At 44.0% G+C, this 21,829-nt stretch overlaps 1 protein-coding gene across 4 annotated transcripts in view; it reads right to left on the minus strand.

The window, feature by feature from the left end:
* Nucleotides 1-21,829, minus strand: part of PDE4C (phosphodiesterase 4C) — a 1,504,034-nt gene that overhangs the window by 534,887 nt on the left and 947,318 nt on the right. The gene's annotated exons all lie outside the window — the stretch shown is intronic.

Below are 21,829 nucleotides of genomic sequence, written 5' to 3' on the forward strand. Positions count from 1 at the left end.
GACAATTTTATTCAGAAGGAACACAGAAAATATCTTCGGAATACAATTCCAACGAAACAGTTCCAGAGACTTGACCAAAGCACAGGTAATTACAAAGAGAGGAATCATTGTGCTATTCTATATGCAAACTTGTTCACGGTGCCCCCATGACTCCAAATCGTAGCTCTTCTCGTCTCTAAGACACATATAAAATGAATAGGCCAAGTTGAGACCATTAAAAAAAAACGAATAAAAATACCAAACAAACACAACGAACACATTCTCTCCTCCCTTCCCTCCCGGAACCCCGCTTCTCTCCCCCTCTTCCCGGGAAGCAATCACTCTTATCAAAACCATGCTTACCAAGTCCTCAAACAAAAACCGTAACCATTGTGTGCCGTATCGATACCTTTTCAATGCTCTGTTGATTTATACGAAGTCATGGATCACTCCAAATGAATATTCATCACATAGCCATTTGTAACCAGCAGGATAAAGTAGGGCCGTGCCATGGAGGCACATAGTCACATAGAACGATAAACAATTTACAGGTATCAAGTCACGCCTTGGGAGGACCCCTCTGACGTTCATACCAAGACAAAAACGGGAGCCATCCTATTGCCCTTCCATTACGTAATTCATATAGAGTCGCCGCAAGGCTCGCCATAGCATGCACATCGCATGCCTTGCACAGCCACTCCTTATGCGTGGGAGGGAGAGGATGCTCCCAATTTTTCGTTGTGCATGCTTTGGCGGCCAAACATAGATTGGCCACTACATGGGTTATTTTGGTATGTCTCTCCATCGTCTAACAGTCCGTAAAAGGGCAGTCAAACGTCTCTCTATAGCATCTTCAGCCTTCACCCAAGCCAGGACCTCTGTCCAGAAAATCTGCATCGCTGGACACTCCCACCAGACATGCCAGTATATACCAACACTACCACACCCCCTCCAACGTAAAGGACTAGCAGCTGCAACCTTGGAGAGCCTTTCCAGTGAGAAATGCCATTGCTGCAATATCCTATATCTGTACAACTTATATTGCATGGCTATTGAAGTGGACCATGTGGTGCGACACATGTGTGCACAAGGATCTCTGTCCTCTGGGAAGGGAATGTTGCGCGCCCAGTGCTGCCCCCCTGCGAGTGTTCCCCATCAAATTCCAACAAAATGGAATACATCTTTGATATCAATCCCCTCGAACCCACATGAGTCTCCAGCACTTGTTCAAAAACCGTGAGAGCGCGACCTAAGAGGTTATTCCAAGAACGATCTGTGAGAACTCCCTTTAGCTGGAAATACATGAAATTTGACAGCAGTAGCTCACCCGATATCTCATCTAAAACAGTTTTAGAGATGAAAGAGCCCTCCCTGCATAACTGAAATCAGAGAGGTTCATGAATCTTGTCTCGAATCGGGGGAGCCCAAAGACAACTCAAGGGGGAAGGCCAAGTTGCTATACTTTGCAGCAGTGCAGTTGTCCGCCATAATCCCACAAGGTGGTGATGACTGCGTGTTTACTGACTCTCTGTGGAAGGTGATTTCCCGGTACCCACAGCCATTCCCCTAACGTGACCTGGGCCATCAAGTCGTTCTCAAGAGTAACCCATTGCTTATCGCTAGGACCCTGATGATGGTCTAACAAAACCCGTAGCTGAGCTGCTCTATAGTAGTTCCATAGATCAGGGAGGCCTACATCACCCCCTTCGTTCGGTTGTATCAATGTGGTATACGCCACTCCCAGTTTTAACAAATTCCAAAGAGCCTGCTTCACCTCCAAAAAGAACATTTGAGGGACATCTATTGAAGAGCTTGAAACAAAAATACTAGACGAGAGAGAATATTAATTTTGATGGTAGTGAGACAGCCCCCCGCCCATGAATAAATAACCTTTATCCTTTTCCCCAAATCTGACTTAATAACAGCCCATAAAGGGGGATAGTTTGCTTTATACAGATGTGTTAAGTCCCTTGGTAAGAGTGACCCCAAGACAGCGCAGCCCCTCTGACTGCAAACGAAAACCACTCTGGGCTATCCAACGAAAGAGATCCGATGAAAGATACACCAGAGACGACACCCCTGATTTCCCACCACTTAATTTGAAGTCAGAGCACATTCCGTAAACCCCTAAAACCTCTTTCAATTCCATCACGGAAGTCTTCGGTTTTGGGGCGTATAGTAATATGTCATCAGCAAAAAGTGCTGTTTTATACTCAGTGCCACGTCGGGTTAATCCACTAATGTTTGTATTTCTACGAATCCTATCTACAAGAGGTTCCAGGGTCAGAGCAAAAAGCAGGGGGAGGGGTGAGGACAACCCTGACTCGGGACCCTCAGCAATGGGAACAAAATCGCACAGGGGACCATTCACGGACACCTGTGCTTTTGGAGTTTTATCTGACAGTTTTTTTTTTACTTAAAACCCCCCACCACGGTTTTAGGAAAGGGTTGATGACCACTGTAACAAATCAAGGGGACATTCATTGATTATAAACAGTTTTCTTGCTTTTAGTTTTCATAGTAGGCTCGAACCCTCAGCCAGTCTGTTGAGAGCCGCATGCATTTACTGATTGCGCCATGGGAGTGGGAGCGGACAGGAAGCACTCATTGTAAAGCCTTTAATAACAAGCAAAGCAAAAGTTCGGCTGTTTTTAACATGCTTTAGTGTCACAGCCACATCTGCCGTTTATATGGAAGCAGAGAAGTGCTGGAAATTGTATTAATTTCAATATGCGATCCTATCCAGTGGGATGAGGGGAGGGGGGGTGGTGAGGGGACTAGGGCGGTCGTGACTTTAATGGGATGGCGGCTCTAGTCCTACTTTTATGTTTGTCGCTTGTTCTAGTTTTTTATTTAAAAAATCTGTTCACACTAACCTTCGTTCCGTGGCCTGCAGTTGTATGTCCACAACATCCGAGATGTGAGTTGCAGTTGTATGTCCACAACATCCGAGATGTGAGTTCTCTCCAGAGAGCACGGCACTGAAGCACGAGGTGAGTGGGCAGGCACTGGACCCGGTAAATTGTGGCTGGCATGGGGGGCGGCGGAGGGCGTGTCCAAGAGTCACCTTTTTGGCTGGTTGCATTCACAGTGGCAGACATCTTGTAGATTTGATTTTTCCTGAACATTGTGTAGTTCATGTGAACCGTGGCTGGTCTATTCAGATCGGCACTCATTGCAGCCAACCCGCAGCTGGTGACCACAGCTCACCCCTTGCAAGGCATGATGTGCACAAGGGAAAGGCGGGGGTGGCTGGCTGCAGCCAGTCCCTCATGAACATTCATGTTTGTGGGTGTGGAGCTGGGGTCGCCACCCCCAATCCACATGGAGTCGGCGAGTGCCTTGCCTGTGAAAGGCCGTAAAGAGACCGTCAATACAATGCATTTTTCACATTTCCACCTTCGTTGGCGAGAGAATAGAAATGCTCCTGTGAGCAAGAAGGTTTCTGATTAATGCTGCCAGAGGTTTCTGCGCCACGGGAGGTTGGATGCCAGGGAAAGAGCAGCAGATCTGGCCAAGGTCAAAAGACATCACATCATTAATTAGGATGCGCTTCAAAACATGTTATGGTTTTAAAGAAATACAGGTCCCCGTTGGGACCACAACAAGCTACAGTGGGGCCTGGGGTTATGTGTACAGGTAACATCAGGGTATTTATAGTTAGCACTGCTGGCTATAGGGACTCAGGTAGTACCATCTCCTGTTTGATAATTGTCTGAACATCATTGTCGCGCAGGTTTACCCAACGCTTCCTGCCTTTGGAGCTTTACTGTGGGGCGAGGTGGGCATAGAGTGCCCCACCCTGGCCTAGTGGCTCTAGAGACACTAGTGAGCCAGGGCACAAGTAACACTGGGGCTACACTCGTCTAATAGATATTTGGTCATATCCATTAGGATTTTACATGGTAGTGATCCATAATTCTATATTCTGAGCACACGGACCTAGGCCTGAGCTCAGATCTACTTTGCAGACGTGTCTCTTTTCACCAGCTCCAAAGTTACAAATACACGTCGTGTTTATGGAAAACCACAACTAAAGAACTGTGCACATGCATATGAATGAGATGGAAGACATCTGTGTTTATGAGGCCCACAAATCGGCATATGTGCATTTTGGCACAAATAAATGACAGAAACTTGGAAGCGGCTGTCCTGTGCCAGCATGTCCTGGATATTACTTTTCTGAGCACGCCCTGCCTAAATCAAACGAAAAACCCTGAATGCCATATGGATGTGTCCTAATGTTCATTTAAAGATTGTCTCAAATGCACAAAGTTACATTCACACAGGTATGTTTGATCAGCATCAGTTGTTAACAGGAGCCAAAAGTAGATCCTGGTGGCTGTTGGTGTCCATCTAACCAGGCTCTTCTAGGCCACAAGTGTGAGCTAATTAGCTCCCAGCTCCCCTCAATTTTGAACCCTGTAGTCATGCTAGCTAGCTCTGTTGTCACATCAGAGATCCCTGCACTCACTTCTAATAGTAGCTCATACTTCAGGGTTCATGGTTGAATTTGTAGTGGAATCGCAGGAATGTACTCTATCGTTGTTATTTTTACTGTTTGTAGAACTTGACTTCACAACTATGGTATTGATGTAACCATACTAATATTTGAGATGAGGTGTTATACATATAAGAGGCATATACAAGTTTGATATTTCACACGTATGCAAAAAGTTTGTTTGAATTTGATGCAAGTTTTCATTCATATTGTAGTGCATACGTTTGAAAGGTACACATCCTACATGTACCAGTTCAGTTTGTATAGATGATACACATGTACATGTTCAATTCATATAGAAGATGGACATTCATTCTGCACATGTCTTATACACCCCTATACATACGAAAACTCTCATTAAAGTGAGGCCTGACTTTTGAGTTTTTATAAATATACGGGGCATACACAAGTTTTACATTTCTTACATGCTCACAATTTACATGTGATGTTATCAATGATGTTTGTGATGTCATCTTTGATGTCCTGAGTGTTAGTCTTAGCAGTGCACGGTGGTGGCGCGAGCTATGGTTGCTTAGCTAACCATAACTGTCGAATTTCTGGGGTTTTTCAGTTTTACTTGTAACCATACCATCCCTAAATGTCATCGGTTTTTATTAGTGCAACTTGACCATAACATACATTTGACAATGTTTTTTCACTGAATTTCATAGGTTTTAATTAGTGTAACTTAACCATAGCATCCCGTTAACAATTTTTTTTCTGTGAATTTCATAGGTTTCTATGAGTGAAAATGTTTCACGATGCTAGATCACTGTATATAAATTAATAATAATTCCTCTTTTAATATATATGAAAGAACTGTAAACCTTCTTTAACAAACTTTTTTTGCACACATACTGGTGTGTGTCATTATCAGCAGCACATACTGGGGATGCAAGTCATGGTTAAATTGCCTAGGGCATGAGGCTCGACCATGACCCCAGCCCCACCAGAACACCCCCGTTATCCACTGCACCTACCCTGCATCCTAGTTCAGTGTCCACTATACCCTCATAATGTGACCAATGGCCAGTGCTCATGGCTTGCAGCCATGGCCAGTCTCCACCATCCATGGTGCATGGGCTTCGGCCATTGCGCATACCCCAATAGGCAAAACAGAGTAGACATTTGTCCTTGCCGAGTACCAGGCCGACTGCCCAAGCCTCAAAGTTATATCACTATTTTCTGTACTTATATTTTGACACTTTGGAAAAATAAAACACAAGACCGATTTGCAAAAGCATGCTTTCATGTCCTTGCTGATGCTCCTCACCCTGGTTTGTTGTAATCGAGTCCAGCACTTCAGGCTGTAGGCACAAGCAGAATATTTTTTCCCATTCAAACCTAGGGCTTCGGTCATGCCACACGCCCCAATAAGCAAATCAGAATAGACATTTGTCCTTGCTTAGGGCCAGGCCCATTGTCCAGGCACCAAAGTTATATCTCCATTTTTGTACTTACATTTTGACACTTTAGAAAAAAATAAAACACAGGACAGATTTGCAAAGACATGCTTTGAGGTCCTTGCCGATCCTCCTCGTGAATGTTTACTGCAATCCTGTCCAGCACTTCGGCTGCAGCCACAAGCAGAATTTATTTTCCTATTCAAACCTATCTAGATTTCGAAAAACTTTACCACGTAGACGGTCCCTCATGGCCATGCCCACTTTATCCCATTGACGGTCCCTCGTGCTCACGGCCAGTAGCAGGATAATCTGGCTACTGTCCATAGCCACAGGCTGTACCTCAGTCACCAAAGGAGTATCACTATTTTTTGTACCTACATTATGACACTTTTCAAAACATAAAACATGGACACATTTGAAAAACCATGCTTTCAGATCCTTGCCAATGCCCCTTGCATGAGTTTGCTGCAAATCCGTCCATGTTTTATTGTTGGAAAAGGGTCAAAATATATGTACATAAAATAGTTAAATAACTTACTTCCCACTTGACAAAATCCATTCACAATTATTCACAATCATTCAAGGCTGGTTCTATAATCTTTTCGAAAACGTTTGTGCAGATTCGTCAAACAGCAATAAAGTTATAAGCCATCTAAAAATGTTGAGACCCTCCCCCCCTTTAATGTTACCCACTCTTCACAAAATTTCACCAAACTTTGCAAACACATTCAAATCCGAGTCGAAAATCTTTTTGCGAACTTTAGTGCAGATTCGTCAAATGGCACCAAATTTATAGGCCTTTCAAATATTGTCGGACTCCCCCCATTAATTTTGCCCCTCTTGAGAAAACAGCTCCAAACTTAACAGAACCATTCAGTGTCAGGTCTAAAATCATATTGCAACATTTCATGCAGTATCATTGAGTGGTGCCAAAGTTTTAAGCAATCCAAAAACTGTTTTTTTACCAACCATGTAATGTAGAAATATGGATGGATGTCCCAGAACATCTGAAATGTTCACGGATCTCCTAGGAGAAAAAACACCAGATTTTCGGCATTTTATGTCCAAATACCATTATATTCTCGTCGCTCCTCACCTCCCCAGAGATAGTTTCATTAGTTTCGCAAGTGCAATGTTGTGTTTTTTAATGTTTTACTGCAATGTCCTTGTACTACGGACACTGTTTGCAAATCCAACATGGTGTCCGTTAAAAAAAGTTTTGATGTACCTCATGTTTTTAATTGACCAATCAGTGAGCACATATGATGTCTGTGAACATCATGCTGCTCTCTGATTGGTCCAGAGGCGTCCACGGACTCTGAATCAGGAAATGAGTCCACAGACCGGACTCAGATATCACAAATTATTTTACCTACTTTTTGGCCATTTTAAAAAAGACTGGATGGATTTACATCAAATTTACAATAACACGCTTTCAGAACCAAGTCGCTGCTCCTGGTGCAAACTTAATAAAAAACTTTCCAGCAGTTTGGGCTGTAGGCGCAAGCAAATCGTTTTTTCCATTGCGTCTATGAGAACTTCCACACATTTTGGAACCCCCCTATAACTTTGCCCCCCCCAGACGAAACCACACCAAACTTTGCAAAATCATTCTGGGAGGGCCATACACTTTTTGTTCCAACGTTTGGTGGTGAGGTTTCGTCCAGGGGGGGCAAAGGTTATAAGCTGGTCAAAAAGTGCTTTTTCTATGAGTTGAGCAACTTAACCATAACTACAGGGCCTCTCCCGCAGGCCCATATTTATATATATATATATATATATATATATATACATATATATATATATATATATATATATATATATATATATATATATACATATATATATATACCAACACTCTTGAAAGGACCAATCATGTCTGCACATTTTAATGTAAAACACAATATGGCTTCAAGTGTCAGATAACAAATTCACTCTTAAATATGTAGCCACTTACTCCTGCAAGAGATAGATGACATTGATGTAAGTCAATACGCCTGTGAGTGTGGGATAGATAATATCTACACTCGTGAAAGTAGAACAGAGTATGTCTTCGAGTTTTCCATCATTTCAGCCCTTGTGTAAATGGAGGCATGATCCCGAAGATTTCTAATGATACCAGCACAAACAGATAAATACATAACACAACTGCAAGTATCCCTCCCGGCAATCACTCTGAACTCTAAACTCCTATCTATCAACAAGTGTCCGATCAAACGACTCACTAATAATATACCCAAAAGTCCTTTCACCTCAGACAAGCCTGAACAAATTCCCAATGCGATTTCTACTTTACGTTTAGTAGTTTTTATTCAGATTATAGGGGGTTAATACCAATGGCAAGTAATAACAATGCAGATTTTCATGAAGAACAGTTATGAGCAAACTAAAATCAGTGGCAATATGATAAAACAGTTGAAGAACTAAAAAAATCACATTTGGCATTATACTTGGGTAAAGTATCGAGGTAAGTGGCCTTGCATAACTCAATTCTTTGCACATGACAAATGTTTTTCCACCACTGCACGTCCAACATTTATCATCTGCACCTTTTGTGGATTTGGATAATTTCAGAGGGGTGATAAAAGCTCTGTGAGTGAAGAAAAACAGGTGTTGTGTTATGTTGGCAGAAGCAGAGATGCCCCCAATCCTCGAGTACAAAAGAGACCACGTGTGGTCACCTAGGGCACTGCCAAGGTCATTTTACCATTTTAAGTGCGCTGGCCAATGAACAGTCACAGAAGACAAATCATTATAATATGTGGAGGCTCTGATATTGGAAACCATGGTCAACAGCAGAAGTCTGGAGGCATTAGGCGAAAGGATGATGTTGGAGAAATGGAGTGCGTCTAAGCACGCCTTAACCAATTTATTGTAAAAGGTAAAATCCAACATTGGGATGGAAAAGAGATTTTTTAATTGTTGGAAGGAGAGAATGGCAGAACCATTGACAATTTGATTAATAAATCTGATGCCTCTGCTCATCCAGGAATTACGACATTGATCTCTCTCGTTAATAGTAATATGTTGGTTATGCCAAAGATAAGGAGAAAGGTTTTTAGAAGTGTTCTTAGTGTGGGGGAAGAGAAACAATCTTAGAGCAGATATAGAGGCCTTAATGGTGTCAGGCAGGGCTGCTGAGGAGTGATTAAAAACATAAGTAAGGTCAGTGACATCATTGGGATATGCCAAGTGTTTTTCTAACTCACACCAGGAGGGAATATTTGAGGATTCAGGAGAAGCGAACCAACAGCGGGATTGTTACAGAAGAAACACAGAATGATATAGCTTTAAGTCACGAAATCTAACCCCCCCATGTCATGTGTGCCTTTTAGCACATATGAGGCAAGCAACTTCCCAGCCTTTTTGGAGGTCTGGTCAATCTTGGTTTTATACTTTAATAGAGTTCATGCGGCCAACTCAGTGAGCATATTGTTAATTTGGAAGGCAATCCTCTTACATTTGCCTGATCCCCATAGGAAATTAAGAAGAATTGAGTTGATATACTTAAAAAATGATGGAGACAAAGGGACCGGAAGCAATTGTAAATAATATAAGACATTAGGGGACAGCATCATTTTAATGGTGTCAAGCCGACCCCACCAGGAAAGGTAGAGGGTGACCACATTGAGGTTAACTCCCTATGTCTGTTGAACAATATCTGAGAGTTGAGTTTGATGGTGTGGCCCACTGAGGAGGCAAAGCGAAGGCTGAGATATTTAATAGAATTATTGCATCACTTAAACCCAAACACATCTAAGTCATGTTTGATACAAAAGGAGTTGAGGGGTAGGATCTCAGATTTGTCTTTGTTGATCTTATAGCCAGAGACTAAGGAGAACTGGTGGAGTCTATTCAGGAGATGAGGGAGATGGAGTTTGGGATTCCTAATAAGAATAAGAATGTCATCAGCATACGGAGCAATTTTAATAACGGGTTTTCCACAGGAGATCCCAGGAATGTTTTTTATCAGAGGTGATGCATTCTAACAAAGGTTCTAATGAGAGAATATAAAGAATAGGAGAGAGGGGACAGCCCTATCTAGTTCCTCTGCGAAGAGAAATAAAGGATGAGGATTGCCCATTAATACTAATAGAAGACTTGGGGAAAGAATAGAGAAGTTTAACAGGGGAGATGAAATGCTCACCACAACCATGCCATCAGAGAGGTTGAAACATAAAATCCCAGTTAACCCGATCAAAAGCTTTCTCTGCATCAAGCACAACTGCGGCGTCACCCTGTTGATCTTTGTTATCCTTAGAAACAACATGGAAGGCATCGAACAGTAATCTAGCATTGGCAGAGGTGTTCCGGCCCTGAACATATCCAACTTGATTGGGTTTGATCAGAGCGGGTAAAGAGGATTCAATTCTGTTAGCGAGGATTTTAGCAAAGATCTTACTTCCAACATTAATGAGGGAGATTGGTCTATAATTACTGGGAAGAGTAGGGTCTTTATCAGCTTTGGGGAAAGGGATGAGCAAAGCCTCTGAAAAGGAGCGAGAAGAGGAGTTCTGGGAGATAAAATAAGAGTATAAAGATTTAAATTTAGGGTTGAGGAAATGGGCAAATTATCAAAAATTCAATGGACAACCCGTCCGGGCCGGGGACCTTTCCTTTACGCAGCCCATTCATGGCACAAGTGATTTCAGGAAGTGTGATATTGCTATCCAAATGAGTAAAATCAATCTGGGGATAAGAAAGTCTATTGATACTACTGAGAAAAGATTCAATGTTAGCAGAGGGTACTTTGACTTCAGGGGTGTATAAATCTGAGTAGAGCTGCTTAAAACAATTTAAAATATCATCAGAACGATTAAGAGTAGAGCCCGATTTGTCTTTAATCTGTGAAATATATGTTTTTTCTTTTTGATCTTAAGATAAGAGGCAAGCGACTTCCCAGCCTTGTTGGAGGTCTGGTCCATCTTGGTTTTATACTTTAATAGAGTTCCTGCGGCCAACTCAGTGAGCATATTGTTAATTTGGAAGGCCATAACTGAGCGGAGGTTTGTTTCAGTGGAGGTTCTATAAAACAGTTTTTCAGCACTGGAAAGCTGGAGATGGAGATAATCGAGAAGATTTTTATGCTGTCTTTTTTCCCACTAGAGTAGGCAATAATATGCCCCCTCAGCGCGACTTTAAAAGCATCCCAATTGGTGACTACTGAAATGTTATCATCCAGGTTTTCGGCAAAGTATTGTTGTTGGAATGATTGAACAGATTTGATAAATTGCTGATCTTGCAGCAAAGAGTTATTGAACCTCCATCTAGATGACGGCCTACTAATGTCAGCAAGGCCGAAGGAGGTGCAAACTAGGCGTGATCAGAAATAATGATATTAGAGATAATCGAGTCTATAATGGTACGAGTAAGAGATTTAGAGGAATAGCTGTAATATAGGCATGAGAGAGTGTCATGTGGAGGCGAGTGAAAGGTGTACTCTAACTATGTTGGATGAGAGAGTCTCCAAGAATCAACTAAGCCAGTTTCAGTGAGACAACTCAAAGGAATTGTGGATCTTTGAGATTTTAAACACACATTTAGATGTCCTATATAAGAAAGGATCGAGAACCTGATTAACATCGCCACACATAATAATATAAGTGAAACCATTATTGAGGATCATTTGTTTCATGAAAATCCAAAAGCCATGGTCTGAAAGGGTAGGGCGATAAATGCTCAAAATGGAATGTGATCCAATCTAATCAAAAGTTTGACCCATGCCCAACGTCCATTCGTATCAACATTTTGGCCCAAAATCTTGTATGACAGTTTTTTATTTAGAAGTATAGCAACTCAATTTTTCTTACCCACAGCAGGGCTCGCAATTACTTCTTTGACCCAAAAGGATTTGAGTTGTAACGCTTCAGCCAATGAGATGTGAGTTTCTTGTATACAAGCCACTGATGGCTTGAATTTATTGAGGTGCGATATAACTTTGTGACGCTTAATAGGATTATAGCAAACTTTAATATTCCAAGTTACGCATTTAAATATCATGATGGTAGGGCCGCAAAAGTAGGTACAAGATATAAACCTGTAACGAACAAAAAATAAGAGTATACCAGAATAATGTGTGCAATGTCTGAATAACATTAATCACTGAAGTAACAAAAAGAGCAGGGCGGCTTATAAACAAGAACCAAACATAAACAGAAAACACATAAGGGGGAAGGGATAGGAAGGGGAAGTCTGACCGAGGACCACATAAAAGGAGCATGAGGCACAGACTAGGAAAAGGGCGAAAAAGGGAAAAAAGCAGTATGGTGGGTGACAGCTCCAGAGCCGTCAAAAATGAAAAGACGACCCACAGCTGGAGAAGGACGCCACAACAGCCCCAACCCACCAATGTTAGAACATAAAGTTAATAATGGCAGAGAATGAAGCCAGACATGGACGAGATAACAAGAACATCATGATCCAGAACAGGCAGAGACATTCACGGGTAACAATGTGTTCATTTCCTCAGTTTTGATGGAATGGATCAAAAATTTAGGATCAGCAGGATCGTCAAACATGGCAGTACGCCCCTCATGTGTGACTTTGAAGGAGCAGGGGTGGTATAGACCATATCTGAAATTAAGGTGCTTGAAAGCTGGGCGGAAGGATAAGAATTCTTTTCTCCGTATAGCCATACTCCTTGCCACATCCTGTGAGATATGTAGTTTACTTCCATGCAAAGTGAGGGGGTTTTTCTCTTTGACTATTGTGATAATTAGCTGGAGCTGAGTAAATTCAAGCAAGTAGAATATAAGCATACGTGGGGGCAGGCGAGGGGATGCAGAATTTCTTGGTGGGCCAATGCGATGAGCACGCTGTATGTTAAAAAATGTCTCCAGTGGTAGATGAAGCAGGGCAAGTAGTAACTTCTGTATAAATGTGATGGGGTCCGAACCTTCACACCCCCCAGGCAGGCCCGAGATGCTCAGGTTATTGCACCTGCTCCTATTTTCCAAATCCCCATTATGTCTCTGGAGATCTTTGACAGTTTTTTCGAGCTGCACCACCCTAGGAGAAACATCTTAAACAAAACCAACCCTTCTCTCCATTTCATCCATTCTATCTGCAAAGGCCTTCCACTTTTCATCCAGTTTCTGAAGCTTCTGATTAGTAGTTTCAATGAATGGCTTCAGTGCTCTGGTCTCTTGCAGAATAGTCTCAATGGCTGCATCCGCCAGAGTGAGCGGAGGAGGTGAGTCACTCTTAGGCCTTTTCAGGTTTGTGGAAGACACTTTTGGATTATTCCTACCAGTGGCCATTGTAACCAAGGCACCAGGCAAGAGACACCGGGGATGAAAACAGCTGAATAGAAGATGTGGCTGAGGCAGAGCCAGAAGAGAGATCCAGATAAGGGCTTGCACACACAATGATACGAAGGACAGCCGCGAAGATTGCACAATAACCAGGAGTAAGCCCCAGAGAGTTTAAAAGGGACAACATTTCAAGGCTCTGAATTGACTCAGAAAAAAGATTGTCAGTACATTTGAATATGAGCGATAATGTCTGACAATTGCCTTGATATCCTTTACTAATCCTCTTCTTTTTCTCCTTTATATTAATATATTTATTGAAATATATTCTCTTTCAATACATCCCCTCACACTCCCCTCTCCCGTGCTGTGCAGCCACACTATACTCTTCAATACTATGCCAATAAGCTTTCTTCCTCCTTCGGCAGGTGGGAAGATAATCAGTTAAATTCAAGAGTAAAAGATGAAAAGAGAGCAAAAAACTAATGTCAATAGTATTTGTGGAGAGAGGCAAACTTATTTTGATTACGTTGGCTGAAAGTAGCCTTAAGGTACAATACATCCCCACAAGGTGGCGCTATGATGATGAAGAGGCCAACAAGGCCCAAGCTTGCACACTGCGTTTCGCCGGAGGTTTCCTCATGTGAGGAGGCTGTTGTCGGGAGCAGCAGGCGCTCTGGAGAAGAGGAAGTGCGCACTTGTTTCGGAGCGCGAGAATGGCGATTGAGACTCCTGTGAGATGCTGCCTGCATCCAGCTGCAACGCCGAGGCGAGGACACGCAGAGGAAAGAAGCAGGTAAGTCCAAGAAATGCCGTCTTTAGTGAAGAGGTGGGTCGGAGCGGCGGTCTTAGGCAGCCATCATCTGCGGTGCCAAGCCACGCCCCCTTGCGTTTTCTACTTTAAATGTGTCTTATCCCACAACTCTCAAACATATTCCTTCAAATGTCCGATATTACCAGCAATCATAGATGCTCCAAGACCGTGCTAATGTTTGCTCGTGAACCTAATCCTCCAGCAGCAATCAACTCTGTGCTCCACTTGGTATCTGACTAAGCGGCACTTTGAACATATCAACCACTCCAGCCAACCTCATTACTAAATAGGCTCAATTATAATTAGAGATGTTCCCGGTAGCATCAGATTTGAGTAGCACTCTCAGAAATGTTATCTCTGTAAGTTTCAGGTCGAACAAGGATTCTCAAATCCATCAATAGTGCCCGCGAGCAGCGGGATAGGCATGGATGATAAATAAGGTCTCTTCCTAGCACCCACAACAAGGAGGTAGTGGATCTTTCAACACAAGTATGCCCACTCTTTGCATCACAGTAATTATAATTATTTTTTATAATTGGTTATTTATAACACGCTTAATACCCAGAGATTTCTGAGCGCGACCTGGGGATCGTACCAGTGTTGCTTTGTGTTGTCTTGCTTCCAAGGCGAGCGCGATGCCCCTGAGCTATCCTCCCGCAGCAACATATCATCCAACAACAAATTACACAAGTATTAGGAATTATTATCCCAATTTAGACATGTGAGATTGCACCACAGTCACTTTCCATATTGTAACATAACCAGCGTGCAAACGTGCATCAGAAATGTGTAGAACTATTCACACGGCAGCAAAGCTACTACCTTTTTTCTTCCTACTCCTCTTCTGCATGCCATTATCACTAAATACCAGTACTAATCCCCCAAGCGCCGTCGTCCCTTTCTCTCCCATGAGGGTCCCTTTCCCATTCCACAATAGACAAAATACCAGCGCTAATTCCCCCCACACCTGGACCATCACCTTTTCTTCATCTCTTTCCTTGCTCCACATTCACTTTTCTCTAAACTAGGCCTCATACCCGCACCACCATCCCAAAAGATTCCTGGCACAGACGCTTCCCCCACCCCTTCCTCATTAGTTCCCTGGCTCTCCCTGCTCTAGCTGATTGTTGGGGAAAATGTCATGCACTCTGTACGTCTGCAAACAGAAAACAGATGTCAAGGAGTCTCTTGTCTGCAGTGGCCTTCAAAGCCCTGCCTACCTTGTGCCAGTTTGACAAGACTTTGATGCTCTTCCGGTGACCTGTAACCCGGAAATCGTTTCCTTGTTGCCTGACAGAACAACCGAAGATATTTTGGTTGGTGTCCTCTCTGGGACACGCGATGCCACACTGCCTAATTTGTGGTACACATTCTTGTTACTGGAAGAGCAGTGATCTGAAATCTTATTGACCGTCTTAACCCACTAATGCTTCAAAGAACTCCACACCCTAACCGTGAATAATTCGCATTTTTAGAAAGCCAACTGCAATGGAATCAGTCTACCCATACCTTATGTGCACGGTTGAACATTCTCTGCACTCAAGGCCTTGCTTGCGGCCTCGATGCAGCATGCTCGCTTTGTCTCTGATGGCTCTCCGTAGTTTCTGAATTCAGCTGCTGTTTTCTCCTTTCTGTATGCTCGCTTTGTCTCGAAGCACTTTAAAACCTCCGTAAGTGGCAGAAAAAAAGAAACCCATGGAAATGACAAGGGCAGGCGCTTTTGGTTGTCTTACAAAAGTGTTTACGTCTGCGGCCCAGCGAACAGTCTATTTCTTGCAAGTGACGACGTCCTGTTTGAGAGTCTGTGAGCAACAAGAGGAACTCTGTGGTCCCAAGGCCCCAACTACGCCCATGAACTGTAAACGATGTTTAAATCCATGTTCCGTAAAAGCCTGCGGGAGTCATGGGTGCGTGGTGTTGGCGCCCCAAGGGCCCCTTTCTGTAGATCTCTGCCTCATTCTTGCCACTCCACTGTTGGCCCCTCCCATCTGCAGCTTTAAGAACTCCCACCTTCCCCGCAAGGATGAAGCCCGTGGGCCGTGGAGTATCTTTGCTGAAAAAGTTGGGGGGGAGGGGGTCATGACATCTGAAGAAAAGGTGCCCCAGCCAAATGAATGTGGACAAAATGTAGTGCCATGAGAAATGGGGGGGGACAAACGCCCCTGTCCCCCCCTAAAATTACGCCCATGCGGGTGGAGTCATGGGCGAGGAGTGTTGGCATCCCTCTGGGAGTGTTCGTGTGCCTGAGGGGGGGGCTGTGTGTTTCCCCCAGATGTCTAATCATTCTACTTCCCAGCATGGAGGACCGTTTATGCAAACAATTTGGAGCTGCGCCCTATTGAGAGCTGTTTCTTCTCTCTTACCCCGCGGTGTGGGACTCCATTGCTGAGAGGCACCACGAACAATAAGGAAGGTAACATTGTGTTGGAAATGCCACGGCCGCTTCGAACCAATAAGCCCTCATGCTGCAGCTGTGTGGTTAGGGGACCCCTGGACACTTGCCCTTGTATATCCTTTGCATGCCCTTACATTCGCCATGCCAGAAGTTCCAGTTGTACAGGGCATGGCCCAGGAGTCTATCTCCCGCCCTGGGTATGGTCCTGGACTTGATCTGGGCCTAGGGCTTGGTTTGGGGGCAAAGCGGGAACATTCTTACTTTAAAAAGGAACAAGCCAATTCTGAATGTCAGATCATTTACTTTGATACCTCAGGTTGATATTGACCCTTTAGCCCCTACTTTCCCCGATGTTGCTGTATCCTTCGGGAATGCCTACCTATCAATCAATGAGATCCATCAGTTCTTGGCTACACCTATTATATCTGTTACACCCAGTGCCTCAAACGCTCTGTCCAATGGGGGGACAACCCTGACCTCGGCATAGATGCCGCTTTAGTGGACCCTGTCCCACCTCTTAAAATGCCTGACATCCCATTTGGTTTGTTAATCGGGAACCAGGGCTTGGATTCTGGGGCAGGGGGCAAGTCCAGCTTTACAAGGCCCATTGGACACACCACTGTGCCCTAGAAGCATTCCCAGTATGGCCTCCCTAATTCTAACTCCTGCCCCCAGCAGCCATGACTTAATGCAGAATGGATCTCAAGCCGCTTCTTTACCAGAGCCCAAGTGGCAGGAGGGCCACAGCAATTGGTCCCAAGATCCAACTTTACCCCCTAGCAGCTGTGAGGCCACCCCATTGCTCACAGAGCCCATTGATCACATGTTTACCCAAGTGCCATGCATGCCATTAGTATGCTTGGGTAGTGCTGCTGATGGGAGCCTGGCACATATACCAGCGGAAATTAATGTGACTTTATTAAACACTGCACCCAGCACACATAAGGTAAGGGTCTAGTATCACCGCTGCAGTTGCAGCTATCACAGAATAAGAGTATGTGAACCCAGGGGTAACAACACATTGCCGCTGCTACAGCCTAGTGCTGTCTGAACTAGCATCCGTAAAAAGTCTGCTCCCGTCGCTCTTGGAAATGGCTGGAAAGAGAGCAGAAAAAGAGAAATTGTCAGTCCATCAGGGGGAAGTGAGTGGGGTCCCCACTAAGTCAAATCATCAGAAGATAGCGGAATCTGAGGCCCAAGTGACCCATGGTGTCTCCAGCGACCTTCATAAGGGAGCTGGTGGGAAGCACGGTAGGGCCAGAAAGAAATCAATGAAAGCAGTTGTCCTTATTGGCAATGGGATAGTCCAAGGAATGCTGTCAGGTGGACCCTCTGGATGAACCAGGATGCCAGTGCAGCCAGTGAATGAGTTGCCCCATGGATTGCCCACATCATCCCAATAGCGCATTGGGCCCCCTTCCACCCCAGACAATATTTCTCCATGGAGTACCCAAACCTACATTCAAAGGGCACAAACCCAGGGAAGCTCTCTGGAATAAAAGCCTCCAATGGCTCCGCTTATTGAGGGAGTGTAACTTTGTATCCGGGGAGCACATTATGCGTTGTCGTAGTGTAGTCACAATGGGGAAGGATGCACCTGACTCAATTGTGATAAAGGTGCGTGATCCTAAATTGGCTAGAGATATGTTGATTGCTAGTAGGCTGTGCAATCGTTTTGAGCACCTTCCCCTGGTGCAAAATGCCATTGGGGCCAGGCCCGACAGGAGCAAATGCAGAGCCACTGGGGGTAAGGCCAGTGGGGCCGGCCTTGTCCATGGGCATAAATGGCCGGTGGGGCCGGCCTTGTCCATGGGCATAAATGGCCGGTCCCGGCCACCTTGAAACTTGGGGGAAAAACATCTTCGGTCCCGGAAACTTCTCAAGACCTTCCTCTTTGCCTCTGCCTTTGCCCCCCTTCTTCCCTGTTGATCTGTTTCTTCTCTTGGCACTGTGCACCTGGCCACCCTCTGTTCTTTCGGGCCCAGGTATCTGCTCACCCTGCCACCCTCCTGCACTGCCTCCAGGCCACCATCTGCAATAGGGTTTCTGTATCTGTACCCATACAGTCCCCCTCCCACGTTTCTTCTGCACTTATCAGACATACCTTTCTGACTAACTTTCACCTGCCACTTGCTGGCCGCACAACCATGGTTTAAAGCCCTTATTTATTACTTATTCCATTTAATATTTATTTATGTTTTCTCTCCTCTGCTTCACACTTTCCACTCCCCACCCCTTCTTGCACTTTCCCCCCATGTTCCTTTCCCAAAGCACTTGCGCTTTCTTAAATGTCACTGGGCCTAGTCTGATTGCTGTTTTTTCTGGGGTTTTTCCTCTCCCTTGTTCCCTTCCGTTTGTGCCTGGTCGCGCTCTGAAACACTTGTGTACGAGCGCGATATAAATAAAATATCATTTCATTTAATTTCATTTACGTAGAGTTAACTGTTATCTCCTGTATGCACTGCTCTGAGCCAACCCTGACATTCTTGACTCTTCGTGTCACGCTATTCCTTAGATTAATGATTGTCTTGGATTTGTTGAGTGATGCAAAAAATGTGTTATTGTCTATTGATGTGAAACTTTGATGGCGCTCAGGCGAAATAAAGTTAGAAAGAAGAAAAAAGATATGTATATATTATATTCAGGATGCAACAGCCTTACTGTCTACATTAGTCTCCTTTTAGACTAAATACATTGTTACGGTACCCAAACAATTTCTTGTAGAATGTTTTTTTAAGCCAAGGAAGTAGGCAGTCAAATAATAATATGAAGGCTTTCTGCTGGAAGGCCCTGACAATGAGCCCTTGCCACCGGTGCGGCCTCGGACTGTTCACGTTAACCTTGACATTGCCTCCGATTGGTGGGCGACACTAATTGCCAACTGTTGCGGCGCACATGTTACTGTGATAAGGTCATTGCCTGGACTAAGTACTACAGCCCATGCTGTGTGTCCTTTCCCATGCAGCGGAGTTGTGCATTGCAAACTGATTCCCACAGAACATGATGCTGTGAAGTCCATAGTCCCCAAGGCATTACACAAGCACAGGTCCAGGTGCACTGAAGCTGTGAAGCCAATTTCTTTCATTCGCACCCCCGTCTTGCTCACATACGATGCGTGAGTATAAGATGGCTGGCAAAGGATGGATGTCGGGCGATTATACAGGGACCATGCAGAAGGCCAAACTCTCTGCTTTGTCAGGTCTTCATTTTGTTAGCTTGTGCCTCCCTTCCCTTCCTGTCCTACTCGTTCATTAATATTGTTTTTGCATCTGTTCTGTCATTTCATTTGAAAATATCTGCAAACACGGACATGTAGTATAGTCACAGAATTGTTGAATATGGAACAAGGAGAGGCTCGCGTTCTAATCCTGGCTCCCCAGTCTTCATCGAACATGCGTGATCCCAGACAAAGCACATGATCGTCTTGTATCACAGCGCCCTTGTCTATGGAATGGGCTACTGCTTGGAAATGGCCTGGGCTTCAGAATGAAACTCTATACAAAAAGTAGCACTTGCTTTATTCGGAATCAGATCATTAGTTCCTATGGCAGGGGCACGCGGTTAACATGCACACGAGCATGACAGCATCATGCTAAGACATCTCAGTAGGCTGACAGCGGCTGGATGATCAGAGATTTTCCCTCGTGCACAAACTAAAAAGTCAAAGGGAGACATCTCCCCACCTCATTGAGGACAGAATCACAAGGAGTATCCAGCAAACAAATAGTGATCTTCCCTTCCAAAATAATCCACTCTGCTTGCAAGAATCAGATCTCACCAGTACAGGGTCCATTTAAAGACATCCCTGTTCTGCTCACTCCTCCTTGCATGTTGCCTGTCCTTCTCAGTCCTCACACTTCAGCCCTCCTCACTTGTCACAGACTGTTGATTTTAGGTTATTATCAAACATCCTGCAACCACCTCACACATCATCATTATTATTCCCTTGTGTTCCTAACTTTTTTTCAGTTCTCCCCATCTCTCATATCCCATTCCCAACTTCACCTCACTCATCATTGCTCTCTGCATTCATAGGTATTTCTCCTCATCCATCATTGCTCTCTGCATTCTCCTCACTCATCATTGCTCTCTGCATTCATAGGTATTTCTCCTCACTCAACATTGCTCTCTGCATTCTACTCACTCATCATTGCTCTCTGCATTCATAGGTATTTCTCCTCACTCGTCATTGCTCTCTTCATTCATAGGTATTTCACCCCACTCATCATTGCTCTCTGCATTCATAGGTATTTCTCCTCACTCGTCATTGCTCTCTGCATTCATAGGTATTTCTCCTCACTCATCATTGCTCTCTGCATTCATAGGTATTTCTCCTCACTCGTCATTGCTCTCTTCATTCAGAGTTATTTCACCTCACTCATCATTGCTCTCTGCATTCATACGTATGTCTCCTCACTCATCATTGCTCTCTGCATCCATAGGTATTTCTCCTCACTCATCATTGCTCTCTGCATTCATAGGTATTTCTCCTCACTCATCATTGCTCTCTGCATTCATAGGTATTTCACCTCACTCATCATTGCTCTCTGCATTCATAGGTATTTCTCCTCACTCATCATTGCTCTCTTCATTCATAATTATTTCACCTCACTCATTATTGCTCTCTGCATTCATAGGTATGTCTCCTCACTCATCATTGCTCTCTGCATTCATAGGTATTTCTCCTCACTCATCATTGCTCTCTGCATTCATAGGCATTTCTCCTCACTCATCATTGCTCTCTGCATTCATAGGTATTTCTCCTCACACATCATTGCTCTCTGCATTCATAGGCATTTCACCTCACTCATCATTGCTCTCTGCATTCATAGGTATTTCTACTCACTCATCATTGCTCTTTTCATTCATAGTTATTTCACCTCACTCATCATTGCTCTATGCATTCATAGGTATGTCTCCTCACTCATCATTGCTCTCTGCATTCATAGGTATTTCTCCTCACTCATCATTGCTCTCTGCATTCATAGGTATTTCTCCTCACTCATCATTGCTCTCTGCATTCATAGGTATTTCTCCTCACTCATCATTGCTCTCTGCATTCATAGGTATTTCTCCTCACTCGTCATTGCTCTCTGCATTCATAGGTATTTCTCCTCACTCATCATTGCTCTCTGCATTCATAGGTATTTCACCTCACTCGTCATTGCTCTCTGCATTCATAGGTATTTCTCCTCACGCATCATTGCTCTCTGCATTCATAGGTATTTCTCCTCACTCGTCATTGCTCTCTTCATTCAGAGTTATTTCACCTCACTCATCATTGCTCTCTGCATTCATACGTATGTCTCCTCACTCATCATTGCTCTCTGCATCCATAGGTATTTCTCCTCACTCATCATTGCTCTCTGCATTCATAGGTATTTCTCCTCACTCATCATTGCTCTCTGCATTCATAGGTATTTCACCTCACTCATCATTGCTCTCTGCATTCATAGGTATTTCTCCTCACTCATCATTGCTCTC

The sequence above is a fragment of the Ambystoma mexicanum genome, chromosome 1p, assembly GCF_040938575.1.
Source record: "Ambystoma mexicanum isolate Mex_15411 chromosome 1p, UKY_AmexF1_1, whole genome shotgun sequence".
Lineage (NCBI taxonomy): Eukaryota > Metazoa > Chordata > Amphibia > Caudata > Ambystomatidae > Ambystoma > Ambystoma mexicanum.